This window comes from Rhinolophus ferrumequinum, chromosome 25, assembly GCF_004115265.2.
Source record: "Rhinolophus ferrumequinum isolate MPI-CBG mRhiFer1 chromosome 25, mRhiFer1_v1.p, whole genome shotgun sequence".
Lineage (NCBI taxonomy): Eukaryota > Metazoa > Chordata > Mammalia > Chiroptera > Rhinolophidae > Rhinolophus > Rhinolophus ferrumequinum.
Window position 1 is genome coordinate 29,622,752 of NC_046308.1, and position 22,707 is coordinate 29,645,458.

Below are 22,707 nucleotides of genomic sequence, written 5' to 3' on the forward strand. Positions count from 1 at the left end.
TATTACTGCCTCCAGTAACTATACCCAGGGCAGTTAGCTCTTCCCACACCCAAAAAAGACAGCATCAAAAACAAATTCACGGGGCTAGGCCAGTGGCTCAGGCAGTTGGAGCTCCGTGCTCCTAATGCTGAAGGCTGCCGGTTTGATTCCCACATGGGCCAGTAGGCTCTCAACCACAAGGTTGCCGGTTCGATTCCTCGACTCCCACAAGGGATGGTGGGCTGCGCCCCCTGCAACTAACAACGGCAACTGGACCTGGAGCTGAGCTGCGCCCTCCACCATTAAGATTGAAAAAAAAAACAACTTGACTTGGAAAAAGTCCTGGAAGTACACACTGTTCCCCAATAAAGTCCTTTTCTCCTTCCCCAATAAAATCTTTAAAAAAAAAAAAAAAACAAATCCCCATGCAGGAACTGTGATTCAAGCTAAGGACCGGTATATTGATTAGCCAAACCATTGGCATTTTACATACCCAGCCTTTTCTCAGTTTCTTAAGTCTCCATAAGAGAACAATTTTTCCATCCTAATCCATTCCATAATTTCTAGCCCTGCTTCCATGCTAGGTTTCACATCCTACTCTCCTCAAATCCTTTGGGAGAGACAAAAACCTCATCAGCATCACCTTGATAGTATAATGGTGTGCTTTTAGGAGGAAAACAAAGTCAACCATCATGTTTTCCTTGAGCAGATGACGAGATTCTGGCACTTCTCTTTGCCAAGGGAGAAAAATATCTTCAAGGAGATGACTAACTCTCAAGATCTCATCTGTATGGTACCATGCTAGAGGCTGGGCAAGGAAAAGTGAACTGGGAGCTCCTTCATTTCTCAATGCTTAGCGTTTAAGATAGATCAAATCAGCAAAGGCTAACCTATGGGTTACACAGACGTCAAACAGCTGTGCAAACACTGGACAGATGCATAAATTAAGTACAAAAGTAAATAAAGTACTTACATTAAGTAAAAGTCATGCAGCTGCTGTTATTATTCTCTGTTAAGGCTCAGGAGGGAAGGAGGCTCATTAGGCAAAGCAGATTGCATTTTTCTGTTGGGGATGGTGTCAGCAGGAAGGAGTGGAAAGGTCACGTATGGCTAGAGGAACAAAGACAAACTGTTACGTAAACTGTTGTCTGCTGGTGCACAACATCTAAGCTGGGTCTTCAGACTGAAATGACTGTTTCTCAGAAATTACTTTTAAAAGCCAGACGATGCTTTTAGGAATCTGTGTCAGTAACTAATTTTAAAGTGTCAGAGACCACCCCAGTGGCCAGCGACAGCAGGAATCCAGTGAGGTGACCTGAGAGATGCAACAAGGTCTGTCCTACCTCAAAAAATATCTTGCCACTCTCTATGTGTCCACAGTCAAATGAAAGGAACGACAGCCTACTGCCATTGGAAAACCTGCCTGGTAGCCTGGCACCATGGAAATTTCCTGTTTTCTCTATGGAGGAACCTGGGATGCAGCACAGCTTTATTTAGCCTGGATTCCTATACTCGACACTTGGAACATAGGAGACACAAATAATTGATGAATTCCTAAGCTGCTCGTGAATCTCTCCTTACTGTAGGAGGTGAAAGGGAGCATGGCCCTTTGTGCTTATTTTAAATGAAAATATTTTTATTCAGAGACATTATGTGTAGTGTTCTATATTTTAAAAATATGATAAAACAACCAAGCTTATTGTTTAAAAAATTAGAAATGGCAGTAAAATGGAAAAATCAGCAATTATACAATTCAGAGATAATCACTTGATATTTTAGTACATGTCTCCTATATATCTTTATGTGTGTATATATGTATACATACATACATACATACATATATATATATATATATTTAACAGAAACAGGATTATATTGATTATATTGAAAATAATGTATTCAATCTGCTTTACTCCATAACAATTTTTTTCATTTTCATGTCAACAAATATTTACCTACATTATTTTTACATGACTATATGTTTCATACCATATATCCTCTAAATATTCTCCTATTGTTGGACATTTCTAGTGCTGACTTTTTTTTTTTTGCTCTGATTAATGATGGTTTGTGGGTCATCGTTGCTATATTTGTTTGCTCATCACAGACCTGTGAGAGTTGAATGTCTTTCTTCACCTACCAGCTAATACCTAGAATTCCGTGCTCAATGCCCCATCCCTTTGGCTTAAGGATTCTGTTTAGTTAAAAAGTGAGAACCCCAGGAGAGGTGTTTTCTTAAACACTATCCAACACTTATTTCCCTTTTTTCCTTGGGAAGCCCTGAGGAGGGTCTCAAAGACTGGTTCTATGCTCAGGCCTTGGCCCCAGACCTTGGCTGCTCAAACCAGAAAGGTTCCAAAGTCCATGTTCCAGTAGAACTGTTATATTTTTATAATTGACTAAAATCCTGAGCAGTTGGAAAGGCAGTTAATGCTGTCGGGTACTAATTCCTGCCTACATTTATTATAAGAAATACATTCAGTTTTAGCTTATTCCCTCAATACCTGATCCAGATACTCATGATTTTTATTCTCATGGTTTTAATATTTTATATTTGGTTTTCTGTAAATATAAATTTATTTACCTTATAGTCTATGCTCATTACTGCATAGTCACTGTATTAACTTTACTAAGATCTCAATTTTTTTTCACTTCCCAGAAATATAACTGTGATCAGTGGTCTTCAAAATTTAGGTCTGGTATACTCTAATTCCCATAGAGATGGTATAGTTCTTTTTATTCACCTACCCAGGACTGTCTTCATCCCAAGAAGTATGTCTCTGAAGTGTGTTATCAAAATATACTGCTTACTCTGTAAAAGGCAGAGTCTAAGGAGAAGTGAAGGTTCTTGCTTCTATGCAGTTGTGTGTGTGTATGAGAGAGAGAGAAAGAGAGAGAGAGAGTTATTTCTTATGAGAAGTGGTGTCCATCTCTAAAGACTGAGGGTTGGCAATGTCAAGGACTGCCAGGTACTTAAGACGTGCTAATTGCTTTTACTAAAGTTCTGTTTCCACTAGAGACTCACAGAGTAACCTTGGGGAAATGACTGAATGATTCCATTCCCTTAATCTCACACCTGAATACCAAGGACAAAAATATTTTCTGACTCCCTCCATTACAAAGGTATAAGAACGAATTAGTTTACAGTTGGTGTTTTGAGATTCTATGGCAACATTATTACTTCATGCTTCTTTCGTATTGCTTGTATTTCCACTCAACCATTATGAAGGACTACTAAGCTAGAGATGTTTCTTTTCTATACTACTCTCTTGGGAAGAGTACACAGTTGCTGAAGCTTAACAAGTATAAGAAGTGCGGGCAGGAGAGAGAGAGAAATCATAACCACCCACTCACACTCACACATATTTGGCATTTCGAGTTTTGAGCAGTTAATAACCAACTCCTTGACTTGAAAGCTGTCGTGCTCACAATGCTGGTTTAATTGTTCTCACACACCCTACTGAGCACACCTTCTTTCCTGAAAAGGCTCAGCACAAACCCACGGTTCAGCTTTGAAAGGCAAAAGGGTGGAATGGAGTTTTAAAGGAAATACAAATAAAAATGGAGTAAGGACCAAATGTAATAACTCCAGGAGGCCAGTATTTTTAAGCAAATACTCCAATTGTATGTATCTACTCACAGAGAATTAGGGTTTATAATGTAGTTTGTCTAGATTCCCTTCCTCTGACAAGGGTCTGAGGACCTAGTCACACCACATTGGGAGATCCACAGGAAAGAGAATGGATGAGGGAGTCTTTTATACAAAATTGTGAGTAATGCCGAAATACAGATCACATGCAGATTAGAGCGAGGCAAGCATCATGAGCCAGCAAAGGGAGGCTGAAGAAGCTACCAAATTAAGCAAAGCAGCAGATGTGGAAGCCAGAGAACAGAGCCAGGGGGCAGAGAGAGACCAAGGCAGGGAGGGAGCAGAGGGGACAAGAGCTACAGAAAAGACTGTCCTTGCAAATACTTGGGACAAGGGTTTAGGTCAGTTGGCTCCTCTTTGCTCACTGAGGCAGAGGGTGTGAGAGGACTGGCTATTGAAAGGCAATGGAGCAGTCCTGTAAGGTGTAAACCAGTTGTTGATCTGCAGCCACTCTGGAGACTCTGACCTTCAAGAAGTTTTATTGAGATGATAGCAAATATAATCACTAACATATATTGAACTTTTACTCTGCCCCATGGTAAACTGTGGACATTAATTAAACATGTGGTACTTCGTATTTGTAATAACAATATCAAATAGGTATTACCCCTATTTTGCAACCCAGAGAACTGAGACAGGTTAAATAATTTGCCTAAGATCACACAGTAACGGGCAACACTACGGTGTGAAGTCAGGTCTTTGTGTCTTCAGAGCCCCAGTTCTTTTAAAACTTAAGATAATTAAGTATGCACGTTGCTCCCAGATATTCTGATTCAATAGTTTTGGGGTGGAGCCAGGGAATCTGTGTTTTAACATACACTCCAGGTGTTAACACATGGGTTCAGTTCCACATGCCAGACATACCAAAACACTACCCTACACAGCAGCAAAGTTCAGAAACAAGCACATAGGAAACAAGGATGGAAATAAATTGGAAGGAAAATACAGAGGTTTCACCTGATCGTCTGTGAAAGCCATGATAATCTACTTATTTTTCTCCCCAAACATGTGTTTCCTGTCATTTGGAAATAGCCGAGAGTAATCAGTCTGATAACTAGAAGGATCAAGCTTCCTCCTGAGCTCAGGTCCCACAGACCCTAATCCCATGTTCAGACCCGGATTAGGGATACAGCCAGATCTCCCCTAAACATCCCTGGGACTGGATTCTACAAAGCTCCCAGGGCAGCAACATGAGGCACAATCATTTCTCAGATGTGAGAATCCCATTTCATTCGTTCTAACCAGAGAAGAAAGAGAGGAAGGACTTGCTTTTCGAGCAACCCAAAAGACAATTTTTAAACAAAGGGACTAGCTCTCACAATTACCCACCAAACAAAGCACATTGATAAAAATCACTGCTAGGTTTCCCAACATCATTATCATGCATGAACAGGCATTTCTCTTACTTTGGTTAAACTCTTGAGTTCTCGGATCAAGCTTCAAGGGAGAAGTTTGTCTTGCTCACGATGTGCTTTTCTCATCTCCCAGGGTCCCACTTTTCAGGGCTGATAACTTTCTTTTTACTGAGATTTCTTTAAAGAGGTTGGGAGACAGGATTCCAGCAAACCACGGGGGAGCTGTAGCTAGTTTCTTTGCAATTTTCATTTCTCCAAATGAGAGCAAAGAGGCCGTTTGAATAACTCATAATCTACATCAGCTGGAAATGTTCTTGAGGATTTGTTTATTTCTTCTTAAAATTTCCTAAGTCTTCTCTCCCCTTTCTCTGCTGCCCTTACACTCCAGTATGTCTGTAAGCGCCTTTGTGGCCTCCACTGCAGGCTTCGGGCCAAGGCAAAAACAGATTCTTTTCATCTATTCAAGTGTGATCTGGGCCAGACAAGCCTGCTCTACAGGCAAGAGGCACAGAAAAGTATTCTGTATTCAGCTTTCAGCTCCACAGAGTCTATAGTGGCCGCCCTGCCCTTGGCAAAGCCAAAGCAGTGACCAGGGCCATTTGGCAGAAACAGGAATGCTGTTTGTTTGGCCCCCTCCCTTTACCTGGACAGGGCACCCTGGTAGAAAGAGCAGCAGGAATGGTGCATCCTGTTCCAACCACTTCCTCTAAGTGCAGTTTCAATTTTAAAAAGCATCTTCTTTTACCTCTCAAAGCAGCAGGGTTGTTTGTTTGTCTGAGATACCAGGTAAATTTTGAGAGCATTACAGTTGCGATATATTGAGTTAATATAATAAGCTGGTATGGTATGTAAGTATGAAACAGAGCTCCCTATTAGTCTTCAATACACAGAGGATTCAACACAGAGGTATATTGACAGGAGAAGGGAACTGGGTGAAAATTGAGATTGTGCTATATAAAGATACCTTTCCTTTGGGTCAATTTACTAAAAATATGCTTTTTCTCTAGTGCCTTTTGAAAATTTCACCTCAAACTAAGTGCAATGATGTTATGCAAAACAAAGGTGACTACTATGTTGTTTATTATACATTGTTCTAAATGTGTTTTATGAGAATAAAAGAAGAATTATAAATATTGGCCGGGGGGTGAGGGGACAGCAAAATTATCAATGTATCATAACATCATATACTGGAAAAACTGAAAAAAGCATTAGAAATAATATAAGAATTCAGTAAGAGGGTAGGTTATAGGATAAATACACACACACAAGTAAAACTTTCTTATATTCCAAAAAATAATCAGTTAAAAAATAAAAATGTAAACAATTCCCATTAACAACAAAAACATATGAAGAATAAACGGAACAGAAATGTGTAGTATCTCAGTGAAGGAAACTGTAAGACACTAAGGGAATACAAAAAGACTCGTTCTTGGGTAGTAAATTCAGTATTCTAAAGATGCCAATGTTCACTCACCAAAAGTATCTATAAATGGGATGAATTCCAATCAAAAGCTCAATGACATATTTTTTCAAGAGATACTAAGAAAAAAAATTGATTCTTTTAAAGGATAATTTACAAAAAGGTAACATCATAACTATCCACAAATGTAAAATGTACGTTTGGCAAAGATCATTAATGAGGAAACCATTATATAATTATAACAAGAATTATATAATTGAATCCGAGAACATTTGAAAAATTCAGTACAGAGAAGCCATTTCACACAGAAATTCTAGGTAAGATAAGATTGCCAAATTTGATTTAAAAAAACAAAAAACAAAGCAACAGATTAATTCCTAATAAGCCATAAATCTTAGAGATGATCTGTTTCACAAGACAGAAATTATTTGCATCTCTACCAGAGAAAAATGTGTAAGTTAAGAAGTAATTTCACTAAGTCTGGGAACTTTGATCAACAGCAAGCAATAAACTAAGTACACTTCTCTACAATCCTAAGGTAACATTAAAAGGATGTGCTGCTCACCCTTGCCTTATGTCCAGAATTGGGGTGATTTTCCTAAAAGTTCTGAAGGTCATTGAAATAATAAACTTGAGAGTAACTAGGTAATTTTTGAAAAACAAAAACAAGGGAAGGGCAATTTGCCTTACCTGTTACAATAAGGCCTTTAATAAATAGGAGGAGAGTGCCTTACCTTGGTGAGATTAGTGAGAGTCTGCCATCCATTTCACCAGCTGTCCCAGCTTTGAAACTTAGGCTGTGCACGCTTGTTCCTGCATGATTCTCCCTCTCCCTCTCCCTCTCCCTCTCCCTTTCCCTCTCTCAGAACAGCTGCTGTGAAGGCGAGCTGACTCTCCCCTCTTGCCTTTCCCCTACACCCAGCCCTGTCATTTCCAATCTAGTCATCACTAAAGTCCCTATGATGCTATGCTTCAACTCCCATCGAGCCCAGTTCTGTCTTTAAACACCGTTGGCCAGAACCCTGAAGGTGGGGAGGACTGAAGGATGTTTCTTAGTGATCTTGACGTTTGCATTAGTCCTTCACACCCAAGTGAGACTGTGTGTGGGGATAGAGCCACGAGTGCAGTTTCCAGGCTCTCGGCCTCGCGTGGAAATGTGCTCACTCAGGTAGTAAATGGCCATCAACTGTGATTGGATGGCCATCAGCTGTGGCTGGTTGGCCGTCAGCTGTAACCAGGGAGCCATTGGCCACTAATATAACTGCGGTGGCTAGGCTAGCAGAAAATGGGGGCTAGCAAGAAGATGGTGGCTGAGCTAGCAAGCGACAGAGTAAGGGTTGCGGATCGTGTGGCTCCTGTTTCCTGTGTCTCCAACCCAGCCGCCAGCAAGAATATAATGGTATGACTCCCCCATCTATGGCTCCATGGGTGTTCCTTTTTGGCCTCACCATATCCTGTGTTCTTATGTGGGGAACGGGACCAGAGACCCCACAAGACACCCCGCATTACTCCCCACACAACACATGGCGCAGCGAGCAGGGTTCCCCGCATGACTCCCCACACAACACTGTTATTTGGGGGAATATTTTGGCATTTTTTGGGAAGTCTTTATAAGTCTATAAAATATTCCTTTTTATTTTCTTGTGCTTTTAGGAGTCAATTCCTATAGATCATTGATACACAAAGTTGCAGCATCTCCTTTTGTTTTTGTTTTTTTTTCTTTACTCTCCTAATAGCCTGCCGTGCAGGGTCTCAGCTCCTGCTCCCCTCACAAGAATGCAAAATATGGTGAGGCCAAAAAGGAACACCAACGGAGCCATAGATAGGGGAGTCATACCACTATATTCTCAATGGCGGCTGGTCGACACAAAAACAAACATCCGCCAGTCCCCCAACGAGGCGTCTTCCTGCACCCCAGTCTTGCTAGCGGCCTGTTGAGACACAGGAAGTAGGATCGACAGGATCCGCAACCCACCGTCCGTTTCTCTGCCAATCAACCAACCCAGCTCCTTACTGTAGCCATGGCAGGTATATTAGTGGCTAATGGCTAACCAGTAACAGCTGATGGCCACCCAGCCACAGTGGATAGCCATCTGATTACAGCTGATGGCCATTTAATAACTGAGCCAGCACCTTTCCACGTGAGGCCGAGAGCCTGGAAACTGCTCTTTGGGACTCTGTCCCCACATAGTCTTTTGGTGTACTGGAGGAATACGTCATTGAATGAATTGAGAAATCTGCGATTTCATCCAGAATAAGCCCCTGGATGTGTTTTCTCATTTGTGAAAATGAAAATGATTTCACTCCTTAGATTCCTTTCTGCTCTGGTTCTATGACTATTGTTCTTCAGTCACATGCTCTCCTATACCTCTTGTTTAATATTGGCAGGGTCGCTGCTGGGGGATAGATTAGGGATACCAGTCGCTCACCCCCCTCCCTAGGGTTCTTACTAATAGAATAAAAACGAAAAGGTGTTCTGAATTGGGGTCAAAATCCTCTAGTAATTGCTAAACGAAGAATTTAGCTGATTCTTATTTAGACCAAAGTTCGTTTCTGACTGACTCAGAACCCTAGTCTAAGCCACTATTTCTTACTAAATTAGTTAATCTCTTCTAAAAGATAATTCCCAAATCTCTATTTAGCAGTCTTTCCTCTTGGAATACTGCTTCAGCATTCAGGAAGCTTAACACTCTTGATAACAATATGTGGTTGTAATACACAGAGACACAGTTTTATTTTCCTTAACTATAATAAGTCAGAGCTTTCCTCTTGGTCATTTCGTATCTTCTTCAGGAAAAATAACAAAGACTGTATGTCCATCTTGCCAAAATCTCTGTGAGAAGTAAAAAGTTCAATCATTCCAAAGCATTGCCTATGAGTCTGAAACTCATATTCAAGTGATTGACTGAAATTTTCACTTTTCATTCAAGTATTTTGTGCAGGTAGATAGATCTGGAGTTGTTCATTTCAGAATTGACCCTCTAAGTAGCTCTCCTGTCATTGCGTGAAAAGAGACTGAAGAACAATTTTAAATGTGTATTTGAAAGTTTGGATAGAAATAATAAATATTCAGCCTGTTTATCCCATAGTCCCTACCTGATTTGGAACATAAATTAATACCACCAGATTAACTAGGAGCAAATATCTCAGCTGGAGATATATTAGGATGAGCCAATAGAAATAAGATACTCACTTGTAGCAAATAAAATATTTATCCTTTGGTGTCTTGTTTGAATGATATCAATTGTTTCTAAAAACCTACAAATTATTTTTATGTATTTCAATTAGGTGATAAAAGTTAGGACTATGTTTGACTCCATACACGTATTTCAATTTGTTTGTAGATTTTTTAATATAATTCTGATTTTTGTAACAATCAGGTTTCCCTTGTAAATACTTTTTATCAAGCATCCAAATTGTTTTGCTATTTAAAAAAATGATAGCACACCCACAGTGGTTATTGTATTAAAATCTGCAATACTAGAAGGTCAAGACTTAGAATGAGGATCGCTTTGAGCATGTAAAGCAGAGTCCCGACATAAAGCCTCAACCATACTCCTTGCTGATTCAGACCTGTCTAAGCATGTTTAACGACCAGCAATGCAGGCTGCTCATAGATCTATACATGGTGAAGGAATTCAGAAGCTTGATTTAAAGAAAGAAGTCTAGCAACTCTGCAGTGCACAGCCAGCCCTATTCTGACACCCCTGTGTCACTTAGAGTTCTCTCAAGTGCCAGTAACAGAATATCTCCAAATGGGGTAAACACTAACCAGATGTTCAAAGGTAGTTAATGTCCAGGATTGGTGGTATGACTGGAAGATATACCACCCTCTAAGTAGCTCTCCTGTCAAGGACCCAAGTGTTTCCATTGATTTCTTTGCCATCCTCACCACGTCACTGATCACAAGATGAGTCAGAATATCTGGGCAACAGTCCCACTGAAGAAGAAGGGGCATTTGTTTCCATTGGTCCCTTTTTATAAGAGAAGTTTCCAAGATGCTCCCCCTGCCCACTGCCAGATCTCTTTGGATAGGGTTAGGCTACATGCTCATACCCTTACTGTAAGGGAGACAGGAAAGCAAGTTTGTGGCATTTTCAGCATTTATCACTGGAAGAACTCCCCACCAGCAAGGAAGAAAGAGTCCTTACAAGCCTCTAAACCCTTGGGTAATATCTCATATCACCCACAGAAAATTCATGAGACGGAAGAGAGGCACAGTGGTCAAGCGTGGTATGTGGACACTAGAGATCTGACTCGGAGAATCATTGGGCCTTCCTTCGGGATAATCAGACTTTTTCCTATCAGGCTGCCTTTGAACCAGTGCAAGATTCTTCGAAAAAGAGGTATGTCAAAGGCAAACAAACAACAATCAAGATTTGAGTCCGACTGTATGTAATAGATAACATGAAAAAAAAACACCAGTAGTTGAACAAATTAGAGGTTTTATTTTTTCTTACCTTACAAAGCATCTAGAGGGAGCGATAGTCCAGGGTGAGTATGGTAGCTCCATGATGTCATCAGAGACCCAGACTCCTTCTACCTTTGCATTCAGCCATCCTTAGAGTATGTTTTCTTCATCTTCATTATACTGATATGGCACCTGTTCCACCCCTAGCCCAGGCATCATGACCCCATTTCTAGGCAGGAAGAAGAACAAAGGACAAGGGGCAATGGTGAGTGTCAGCTGACTTATTACTGAAAGTCTTATGAAGTCACTTTGACTTTCATTTTAATGGCAATAACTGGCACATAAAATTCCAGCTGCCAAACAGATTGGGAAATGCAGTTTTATAGGTCGGTCCATGCCATCCAAAATAATGTCAAAGCTCTGGTCCTAAGAAAGAAGAAGAAATTCACTTTTGTTAAGCAACTAGTAATTTTTGTTATAACATGGGGTTTTTATGTGAAAATTAAGAATGGAAAATAGTGTAGTGTAACAGTGTTAGGAAGGGGTATTTCTCCCAATTCATTTAATTTGGGGGGGGGGGAGCGGGAGAAAAAGATCATTTTCTGCTAGGAACCCTGGTTATTCAGGGCACAAGCAGGTGGTTGTTGAAAGATCACTGATGACACCCACAGGGACGCAGGCTAAGGCGGAGCAGAGGCTTCCACAGATGCACCTGGGAACTGCCTCATACTTTTTAACATCACAAACTCTGAGTCAATAAAGATATGTGTAACTAGTTATCATGCAGAGTGTCCTGCGGGGTCTCTGCTCCCGCTCCCCACATAAGAATTCAGGAGATGGTGAGGCCAAAAAGGAACACCCACAGAGCCATAGATAGGGGAGTCACCACTATAATCTCGCTAGCGGCTGGGGTGGAGACACAGGAAACAGGATCCACATGATCTGCAAACTGCCGTCTGCTTCTCTGCCAACCAACCAACCCCACTTGCTACTGCAATCCGCGCTTGCTGGCTCAGCCACCATCTTCTTGCTAACCCCCATTTTCTGCTAGTGTAGCCACGGTAGTTATATTAGTGGCCAATGGCTCACTGGTTACAGCTGACAGCCAACTAGCGATAGCTGATGGCCATCCAATCACAGTTGATGGCCATTTACTACCTGCACCTTTCCACATGAGGTTGAGAGCCTGGAAACTGCACTCCTGGCTCTGTTCTCACACTAGTGATAGAGGAATTTTACAAGATTGCCTGGATACATACGTTGTGGAAATAATGCTTGTTACATAGTTCTTGTATTAGTGAAATCATTCTATAATCCTATAGAAAACTGACTTGAAGAAGTAGGTAAGACTGCCGGTGAATATTTGATTTTCCCATAGGTGCTGGGAGAGTGTAAGTCAAATGAAGGCCCGAAACTAGTGACCTCCTGGAAGGATGAGGCTGGCTAAACATTACACATTTCATTTGCCTGATTTCTCTCTCTGGAAACATAGAACATAACAGAGAATTAAACTGAATATAAAACAAGCCTCTAAACAAGCCCCAGATGAAAGAAAGGTAGTCAAAATGAGCAGAGACACATGTATGCTAGATAACTGGAAAGGGCTTCATGGAGCAACTAGGTCTTAATTTGGACCTCACAAAATGGGAAGAATTTGGATACTTGCAGCCAAGAACAGGGAGAGCACTCTGTTGAGGTGCACTGAAAACTGGGGGAAAAAAAAAAAAAAAGAAGAAGAAGAAGAAGAAGAAGAAAAAGGACGCAGTTCAGGGAGAAGATTCAGAGAGAAATTTTCCTCCAGCAGGTTCTGGAACAATCTGAAAGGAAGAAGGAAAATAGGACAGGATAGGGGAATGGGAGAGGTAAATCCCTGGGGGAGGAGACCAGGAGGTCCATAAGTCACCCAACTCCTCACTACCTTTCTTTGTTAATACTTCCAACTGTCTCACCATACAAACACTTTCAATTCAAATCAATTCAAATAAAACTTGGATGAATAATATCAAGAATGTGTATGCATTGCTGGTAGGAGTGTAAACTGATGCAATCACCTGTAAAGTCATCTGGCAGTACTTAGCGAAGTGAGGATTCCATATGTGCTATGACACATCAATTCAACATACATAAATATGATATATATATATATATCATATATATATATTGCACATATAAAGTCACCTTAGTGTCCATAACTAGGGGAATGAATACATAAAATGTGAAGAATGCATACTGTGGAATAATATGCTGCAGTTTGAAGCACAGAACTAGACATACATTTAGTGGCATGGATGGATATTAAAAACGTAGTTTTGGGCAGCCGGATGGCTCAGTTGGTTAGAGCATGAGCTCTCAACAACAAGGTTGCCGTTTGAATTCCCGCATGGGATGGTGGGCTGTGTCCGCTGCAACTAAAGCCCGAAAACGGTGACTGGACTTGGAGCTGAGCTGCGCCCCCACAACTAGACTAAAGGGCAATGACTTGGAGCTGATGGGCCCTGGAGAAACACACTGTTCCCCAATATTCCCCAATAAAATTACACAAAAAAACAACACGTAGTTTTGTGTTTAAAAAGTAAGGAAGAGAATGAGATGTAAGTACAATGCCACTTGTATAAATTAAAAACACATAAAACACACATAAAAAAACACATAGACACAAAACGTTACATCATTTAGAAGAATTCATGGAGAAAAGAATGAAAGGAGAGGTTGGGGACGAAGGGAAGAAATTAAGTTTTCAAGCGAGGAGCCTTCACACACCGTTGCTAATGGCATGTGCTATGAACTCACCTCTCTGTACCCACTGTTTGCCCCCAGCTCTCCTCTCCAAAAAATAAACATTGAGGGAAAGGGCACATTCTTGACCTCTAGATATTTTAAATGTGTGAATAGCACTAGAACATATATTTCTCTCATGCGTAAAACTGCCATAAGAAGAAGAATCTCACTACGCTGTGAGAAGATGAAAGGAGATCTTGTATTAGAGGCCCACATGGAGCCACACTCGGGTAGTAGATGGTCGACTGTGCTCGCTCACTGGCAAGGGGACTCGCTGTGAACTTGATACCAATCTCAACAGTATTTGTGTTCAATTCCTGACTCGGCAAAACGGTAAATCATTACATCATGAACTTTCAGAGTCAAGCCAATAGTCAAAACCATGTACAGCGTGTTAAGTCCTCAAACGCAAGGGTACAAGTCCTGTTCCTTGTTGGCTTCAGCCCTACAGAGAAAACGATACAGCTGTTGATTTAGGCTGAGGGAAACTTGTTATTCTCCCCTACAGTCAGTTTCAGCTCAACTCAGTGCTCCTTTCTGACCGTTACTCACCAGAGAAGGCCGCCCTGCCAATTCAGTGATTACCAGGCAGCATGAGCTGGGTGGTGAAGACTAATGTAGCCAACTGACTCTGTGGGGAGGAGAAGACGGGCCAAAGTGTAATGACCGAAACTGGCATTTGATCAGATGATGGGGATTTTGCTGGCCTTTGGTCAACAGTCTGGCCCTGTACCATTAGGTCTTTTGGAGAACAATGCCATGCCATAGTATAATCTGAAAAAGTAATTTAGAGCAGTCTATTGGGGGTAATGTATTTTTTTGTAGCCAAGTTTACAAAAATTAGAGGTCTGAGAAGCATTATAGTGTTCTCTCTTTTACAAATACATGAGCAGTTCTGAACATAGTCCAAGGCCTCTTAAAATTGAAGTGAAATGTGACCTAAATATTCTTTGCTACAAAACTACTATCCATGCAAGAGGAAAGTACTTTATCTTCCTACCCTATGAAGGAACTTTTTAGATATCCTATCTATCCTGCTACCGTACATTATTCATAAAACATGTGAATCATGTACTCAGCCTCAAAAATGTGGGATTCTTAAAAGGACGTGGTAATCTAAAAGAATTCTCAGCCATTTACTATAGATGAAGTCTGGCGAAAGTCCAGATCTCCATCGGATGATCCCTCAAGATCTCTTCCAGACTGAAGTTAAAGGATTACTTAGTACGTGAATGGGGAACAAATTTAGAGTTTTAAGAGATCTAAGTGGTCTTTCAGTCCAATTTCTTCTTTGTCTTTGTCTCAGCTAGCTCATTTCTGTTCAACATACATTTATTGAATAATGGCTACATTCCAGGCATCCAATTAAATGCTAGGAATACAGATAGAGTAAATAATAATAAAGCATGGCATATTAGTTAAGCATGCGTGCTAGAGCCAGACTCCCTGGATCCCATTTTAGCTTTACTATTTACTAGCTTTGTGACCTTGGGCAAGTCACTTAACCTCTCTATGCTTCAGTTCATTATTTGTAAAATAAAGTAATAAGAGAATATAACTCATAGGATTGTTATGACTCAAAAGAAGCAATATACTTAATGAACCTAGAGCAGAACAGAGCCTGGCACATAGTAAGAGCTCTGTTAAGTATTTGGTAATTAAAATACCAGGTTTCTGCTCTCTAGAAGCTCTTTATCCTTTGTTTAGACAGAGAACCCAGCACGTAGGGGGAAGTGCAACACTAGCCAATCTCATTAGTGTTATATATGATTTGAGGGCAGATCTGTCTAGTTCAGCAGTAAAGTCTTCCCATCCTGTGCCTAGTATAGTGCCTGGCATGTGATAGATTCAGTATTTGCTGATGGGTGAATAAATGGACCACAAAACTAAAGAGTCAAGAAACAAGCATCCTGAAAAGCAAGGATTTGAATAGGACCTTAAAGAATGAGAAAGAAGAAGAGCATTTCTTCATATAGAGAAGGGATGAGGAATTCTAGGCAGTTGAAACAACCAGAGCAAAGGCACGGGAATGTGATGATGACTGGCTTTCTTTGCCTATATTTATAGCCTACTTTTCTCACTTCCTTTATTTGAGGGATTGGTGAATTAGACCTAGGTGTGTGATGGAATTTGCAGCTCTCAGCTCCTGCTGTGTTACATAGCACCATTCTGGTGAAACTAGGTGCTAATGAAGACACTCAAGGGGCTATCAGTTGCGCTTTCCTTTAGCACGTGTTCACTCCGGAGGAGTGGGCTGATTTTGGAAACCCAGTAAGGATTAAAGCACTGAGTGTGTATGGACTTAGCCCATCTGTTCATTGCGAGAGTTTGATTACATTTTATTGTTGTCTATTGCATTATCCTTTTGAAGGACTGAAATAGTTTTATTCAACTAAAACTACCTGTAATTGGATTATTTCCCTTTGAAAATTGTTGACGTTATTAATCACCTGGTGGTTCTTACGGCAGAAATATCTGGTTGTCCCCCAATATCCATTCTCCCTTCTTCCATATCAACAGCATACTACTCAATTTCTATCTGGGCACATGGACACTGAAGATAATGACTACATTTCCCAGTCTCTCCTGAATCTATATGTGGCCAAGTGACTAAGCAGTCATGGTATGTCCAATTTCCAAAAAATGCATTTTAAAAGAGTAACATTTTCTTCTTCCTTCATATCCTCTCCTCTAGATGGAATGTAGATGTGATAGCTAGAGTTAAAGCAACCATTTGACCGTTTGAGGTGACCTTGGGAATGGAAAAGAATGCTCAGGAAAACAAGAAGTTTGGGTCTTTAATACTCTATGGAGTGCCATATAGGCATGCCTACCTCTAGACTTTCGTATGAGAATGAAATAAACTTATGCCTGGTTAAGCTACTGTTACTTTAAGTTTGTTGTTGTTTTTGTTTCTTGCAGCCACATCTAATGCTAACTTAAACAGTTTCCTCTTGCTACTCATCCTGTCATCTCCTTTACCCTTTCCAAGTCAGTTCTTACAGCTCAGAGAATAAAAATTAAGATTTCTCCAAGCAAATAAGAATAATTAGGAGGATGAATACATTGTAAAAACTTTACTTTTTCCTTCCCCATCCAAAAATATCACCTTCTGAATTTCATGGCCATTTTAATTACCTCTGGATTGTTTCATTGACCCTACACGAATGTATATGTTTAAGAGTCAGTTTATGAGTGGGAGGGGAAGAACAGGAAAGGAGAAAAGGAGCAGAAATGTTACTGAAGCAATTTAGCAGAAGAAGATAATAGACTCTCCAACAGTATATAGATTATGATATGGCTATAATGTAATGCTATGCAGTGATTAAAGATTGTGTTCTAGAATAATATTTATTGCTTTGGGAAAATGGCCAGGATATTTTGTCAAATAAAAAAGTAGATTCCAGAACAATATATAAATATATATTTTATTTATTTATTTATTTATATGTACACATATGAAGTATAGACACCAAAATGTTAACAATAGTTATCTCTGGCTAAAATGATAATTTTTACTTTCTTCTTTTTTTTTTCCTGAGCATTCTTTTTTGTTTATTTGTATTTTGTAATTTACCATAATAAACATCCATGATTTATATAAATTTTAAGTTTTTAAAAAGGCAATTCTTGGGTGGTGGCAGAAGCAGGAATAAATCCCTACACATGGTTAAGGTTTCTATATTTCATTAGTCAGAGTAATGTTAAGCTCTGCTTTGATGACGAACAAACCCTAAAATCTCAGTGATAAACACACCAAAGGTATATTTCTTATTTATGTAAAATCTGATGTGGATCAGCAGGGATACCTCTCCACTGGGTGACTCACGGATCCCTCTCAACATGTAGCTATCAAGGTCAATGCAGAGGGAAAGAGGGATAGAGAAGACACTTCCACTCATAGTTTTTTGGTCAGAACTTACACATAGCTCTTACCTAACTTCAAGGGAGGCTGGGAAATGTGGGGAAGTATATGAGGTATCTGGCGAGCACTGTCTCCACCACATATACTTATGGTGATTATGCTTTCTCATCCCCAAATCAAAATTTACAGTATGGCAAATAAGTAAGTGACTCTAGGACTGATTTTTTAAAAATACACATGCAACAGAATATGTGCATGCTTGCTACAGCTTTTAAAATAGTCAACAATGGACTTGGCTGTGAGGATGCAGCCAAGACGAAAGGTGTCCTCTTCTCCCTCAGGCTATTTCCTCCCTCAGGCTCTTTCAGGCATAAAGGTCAGTCTCAACCATAGCTGGAATGGAGAGAGCAAAGCCTGTGGATTGAGCCATGAAAGGGCTGGCCAGGAGAAGGAGCGAGGATTTCTGAGAGACTAAGAAGTACAGCGTAGACTTTCACTCAAGACAATGCAAATACCAGGCAGAAGGGTGAGCTGGCTAGAAATCGGGGAGGAGAGCCAAGGTACAAATAGGATGGAGAAAGTTATGAAGACTGCCAGATTTGGGCAGTGCCAAAGGCAGGAATTAATTCCAGAGTAGAAAGCCAAGAATGTAGGGTGGGGATGAAAGTGGGATTTGAGCAATTCGCTTCAAATACACAGTACCATTCCAGTCTTGCTCTCAAGAAACAGCAGGTTGTGATGTGTAGTCTGACTGAAATGGCCATGGGTAAGACAGACAATAGAAAGCAACTCAGCACTCATGGCCCACGAGAAGAGCCTGGAGTCTAAATTAGGGCCCAGGGCTACATGGAAAACTTAAGGCTACCCTGAGCATCATTCCAGACATAGATGGAGGCAAGCTGTGGAGACACAGGGGGGATGGATGGTTGACATCAGGAAGGTAGCAGTTATTCCAAATGATGTGAAGGGTTGGATCAGGACACCAGCAAGTAGCTGGGGTGAGAGTGATAACAGAGTGAGAGAAGAGTCCAGCTCCTCAAGAGTTTCTCGCAAGAGAGACTGTGATGGGGTCCTACTAAGGGACAGGGCTTCACAACAGCTACTACCCGGGAAGGATAACTGGAATACAAATGAGAAAAACCAGGAAAATAGTAAATGTAGACAAAAGGCAAAGGAGGAAGGGAGACCTCAGCTTTGGGGGTATCTGGTTGCCTAGGGCCTCAGCTCTGATAAAGTGAAGACCAGGATGAGGACAGAAAGATGAGGCAGCTTCTCTCTTGCTAACCTTGGCCTGCACTGGCTTGGGAATGGAGCAGAGTTGGGCCTATGGACAGAAAGCATCAGTGCCTGAAGCAAAGGTTTGGTGAGGTTGGACTCAGATTTACTAACAGAATTTGAACAGCAGTTCAGAAAGGCTTTTCCAGGATAGCCTTGTACATATGTAGCTACATGGCTCTTCCATCCAGCCTTTCCTACTAGGCCTAGTAGTGTCCAGGTGTATGTGCGTCATCTGTTACTGACAGAGGGGATGGTATTTAAGATGGGAGAAAACACCTAGACTGGCTAACCTGTCATTATTTACCAAACTGCTGTCACTGGTTTACTGAGATCTTGAATGAAAACCCAAAATCCTATGTTTTGTCTATTTAAAAAGATATTTTAAAACACACAGAACTTCTTTTTATTTTTTTAAGTTTGAAGTTTTTACCTCTGTAGTCAAATGTATCTCTCGTGCGTGGATGCCTGTTTGATTGTTTGGAGATAGCATGGTATGAAGGGAAAGCTCTGAACTAGGAATTAGTTAGAAATTTTAATATGGTTCAGGTGAGGAGCAAATAAAGCAATAATTAGGGATGTATTTCAAATGTCCCAAAGTAATTGAAAAAATAAGGAGTGTGTGTATATCTACCCATCGAGCAACTTTGCAGAGCTGAGATTCGGGGGACACAAATGAGGTACCTACTTAGAGTGTAAAATTCAGGGTCATGCCAGCACCCTGCTGGCAAGAATGAGAACTATGTATAACAGGACCAGGAAGCCTTTCAGAACAAGTATCCCTGTCTGGTACTCAGGACATGAGAGGAAGGAGTGGGGTCTGTATGGATTTCTGAAAGTTACCCTTCCAGAAGCTGCTGAAAAGTGAGGTGATTGAGAGGCTGAGAGAAGCCCAGTAGACTGAGTTGGGTGCTTTGGCCTCCTGGCAGCAGATTAAGAGATGGCAGAAGGGTCAGGGTCAGGAGGCAAGATCTTGCCTCCATTCCTCCGCTTCTGAGCTGCCACGGCGTCACTGGCCTTAGGGGTGATCAGCACCTCTCACTGCCTCTCCATCCACTTTCATCCCAAGTGAAAGGTTTCCTTTGGGACTGTTTTAGAAGCAGCTTTGCTGATGTGATAGGACGGCTGGCGGAAACAACTCAGGCTGGGTCCTTAAGCCTTTATCAGTGAATGCCTTATCAGTCTCGCCTGATCCGTTAACACCTCCATTGGAATTAATGAGTTGAATGTCAGCTGAAGGCAAGAACAGGTCAGGAGAGTAAGAGGAAATAGCTGGAGAAAGATCCTTCTTAATGACAAGGAAGAGCATCACAATGTGTCACTGCAATCTTGCTGGCATTGGCCCTGAATGTGCCACTAAAGTAGTTTACTCTGTCCCTTCCAACCTACAGGGACCATCAGGTGCAGATGCTCAATTATCAGATGGTGTTATCTCATTGTCAGCGTAATTTGTTGATGCCCAAAATTACCCATTTGTTGAGGATCCCAAAACAGATTCTAAAAATCAAGGCATGTCAGTTGGCATTAATTAAATGTTCCTGTCCTCAGAGGAACCAGGTGCTGGGAGAAACAGAAACATATATGTAGAAGAAGGAGAATGCCTAAAGAGTTTGCATTCTAGGATTCAGATTCAACTAATACTTGACAAACTCCTCTGATGTACCAAGTAGATCTCATTCAATGTTACAAAATCCCTTCAATATAAGTATTATTATCCCAATTTTTATTCCCAGGGCACTCGAGTCCAAACCAACTGCTGTTTCTACTATGTTATGGGGGGGGGGGGGAGAAAAGTAAATATGGGTAGCACACAGAAGCCCAAAGAGCTGAAACACATAAACACACTCATGAGTCACTAACGCAGTTTGAGATAGCCATAATTAAGTGTCATATATTTGGGAAGAGGTATGGCAAAGGTAGAAGCTGGGAGAAAGGAGTCGACTGAAGGTTTGGGAGGATTGAAGCAAGGTGGATCTCCTGTGAGGTTTCCTGAAAGAGGTGAGGGTAGAGCCGATTATCAAGCGGGAAAGGCTGTGGTGTATGTGGAGAGGCGGTGGGGGCAGGAACAGCCTGCCATCTGAAATAACAAAGCATGAATCAGTCAATGACATCCTTTTAATATGTGGTTAAGGGTGGGTGCCCCTAGCCTCCTGGATACAGGTAACCAAGGGACACAACTGTAGCCAGAGCTAAACTGTACCAGCGGCAGCTTCCAACAGCAGGGGTCCTGAGTTGCGTAGACAGACACCAGTGTGCTAATTCCAGCCCAGACTGGCAGACAGCAGGGCTCTGTGTCAGGGAGAAAGAGCACTAAAGCTGGGAGGACACATTCGAAAGGAGGGGATAAGCTCTGAGCTATTTTTAGTGCTGCATCTCTGTGCACAGCGGACCTAAGATAAGTGCGTGCCTGCGAATTCATCAGATGGAAATATAAGCATGCAGAGCCTGCTCCCTAATGTCCTTTCCACCCATAAGAATCCTTTCTACAACCTGACCTGTGGTGGCATCATGTCCTACTCACTGTCGTGTACTGATGCTCTGCTGGTCAATTCCTAAGGCCTCTGTCGAAGATATGTACAGCAAAACAGTGGACGTTGGGGCATCAGCAGCTTTTGACATCAGAGGAAAAGGAAGTTTCTTGATTTCCCAATTTTTAACGCGTGCCAAATATAAGCTCAGCTTGGTTGGAAATATCAGCACAATGGAATTCAGTAGAAACTTAAACGAAGCCACAGACAATTTTCCCAGAGCTGCAGTGGAAACTCTACGCCCTCACAACACCTAAGAGCTTCCCCACCAATAAAACTTCTTTGCAGAGCATTACGTCATCAGCAAAAAATCTGATTGGCTGAGTCTATCTTCAAGGACACTCCCATTTGTCACAGAGAAAACTTTTCCAAAAACCTTTTTGGGCATCAGACACCACATTTAGTGCTCTCCTTTTAGTGCAATGCTTTAGTACAATAATTGGCATGTAGGTCCTTTAAGAGGCTGCTTCTACTAGAACTTCCGGCAAAAACTCTGAAGTTGCTTTTCCCTGAGTACCTTAGTGCCAGCACCTATACGGGCGGGCAGTACCCTACCTTGGTAGGTGGGAAATTGCAAAGCAGTTTAGTGAGGAAACTTGCTACTTAGCTTCCAGATTGGACATGCCAATAGTGATTCTGAGCATCAGCCAAAGAATGTCATGACAGAGGCTACTATTAAACCAAATTAAAGGAGCCCGGGGAGCCGGGGGAAGTCTTCGAAACAGAAATGTTTGTTAATTGCTTGTATGTCGTGTATTAGGCTAGGCAGGTGGGCCCTTGCCTTCAAGGAAAACACAAACATCCATTCAGGCCGCCTTTCCCACGATTTACTGACATCACTAGAAGAAATGTAAAGAAGAGAGCTGAACTACTAGGACAGCAGCACAAGTCACACACACTTCCTAACACATAAAATTGATCTTTGGCTGGAAAATAAGTAAAAGGAAGTATATACCCACTGCTTCCACTAGGTTCCCCCACCCCCACCCCGTGCTTTTTTGGGGCCCTATTTAGTTTCTATTTATCTATAACTGTCTCTCAGTTGAAAACTGCACTTGGAAAAAGAGACAAGTTATAATCCGTGTCGCACTGCTATTACCACTGCTTTATTACTCTGTATTCTTCCCTATTTCCCTTTTCTCCCTCCCTCTCTTTCCTCCTCCTTCTCTTCCACCTCTCTCTCTCTCTCTCTCTCTCTCTCTCTCTCTCTCTCTCTCTCTCTCTCCCCTCCCCTCCCTCCCTCCCACCTTCCTCTCCCTCCTTCTCCCTTTCTTTCCTTTTCATTTTCCTCCCTGCTCTCTCTCAACCTCTGGCTCATTCAGTTTCTCTCTGTCTCAGTCTCCCTGTCTTTCTCTTTCTTAAAAGCAAGTAGATCTCCTTGGTCTTCCCTTAGAGCCCTCCTCTCTTTCCTCCAGATGGATTTCACACCTGACTCTGTGGTCAAGAG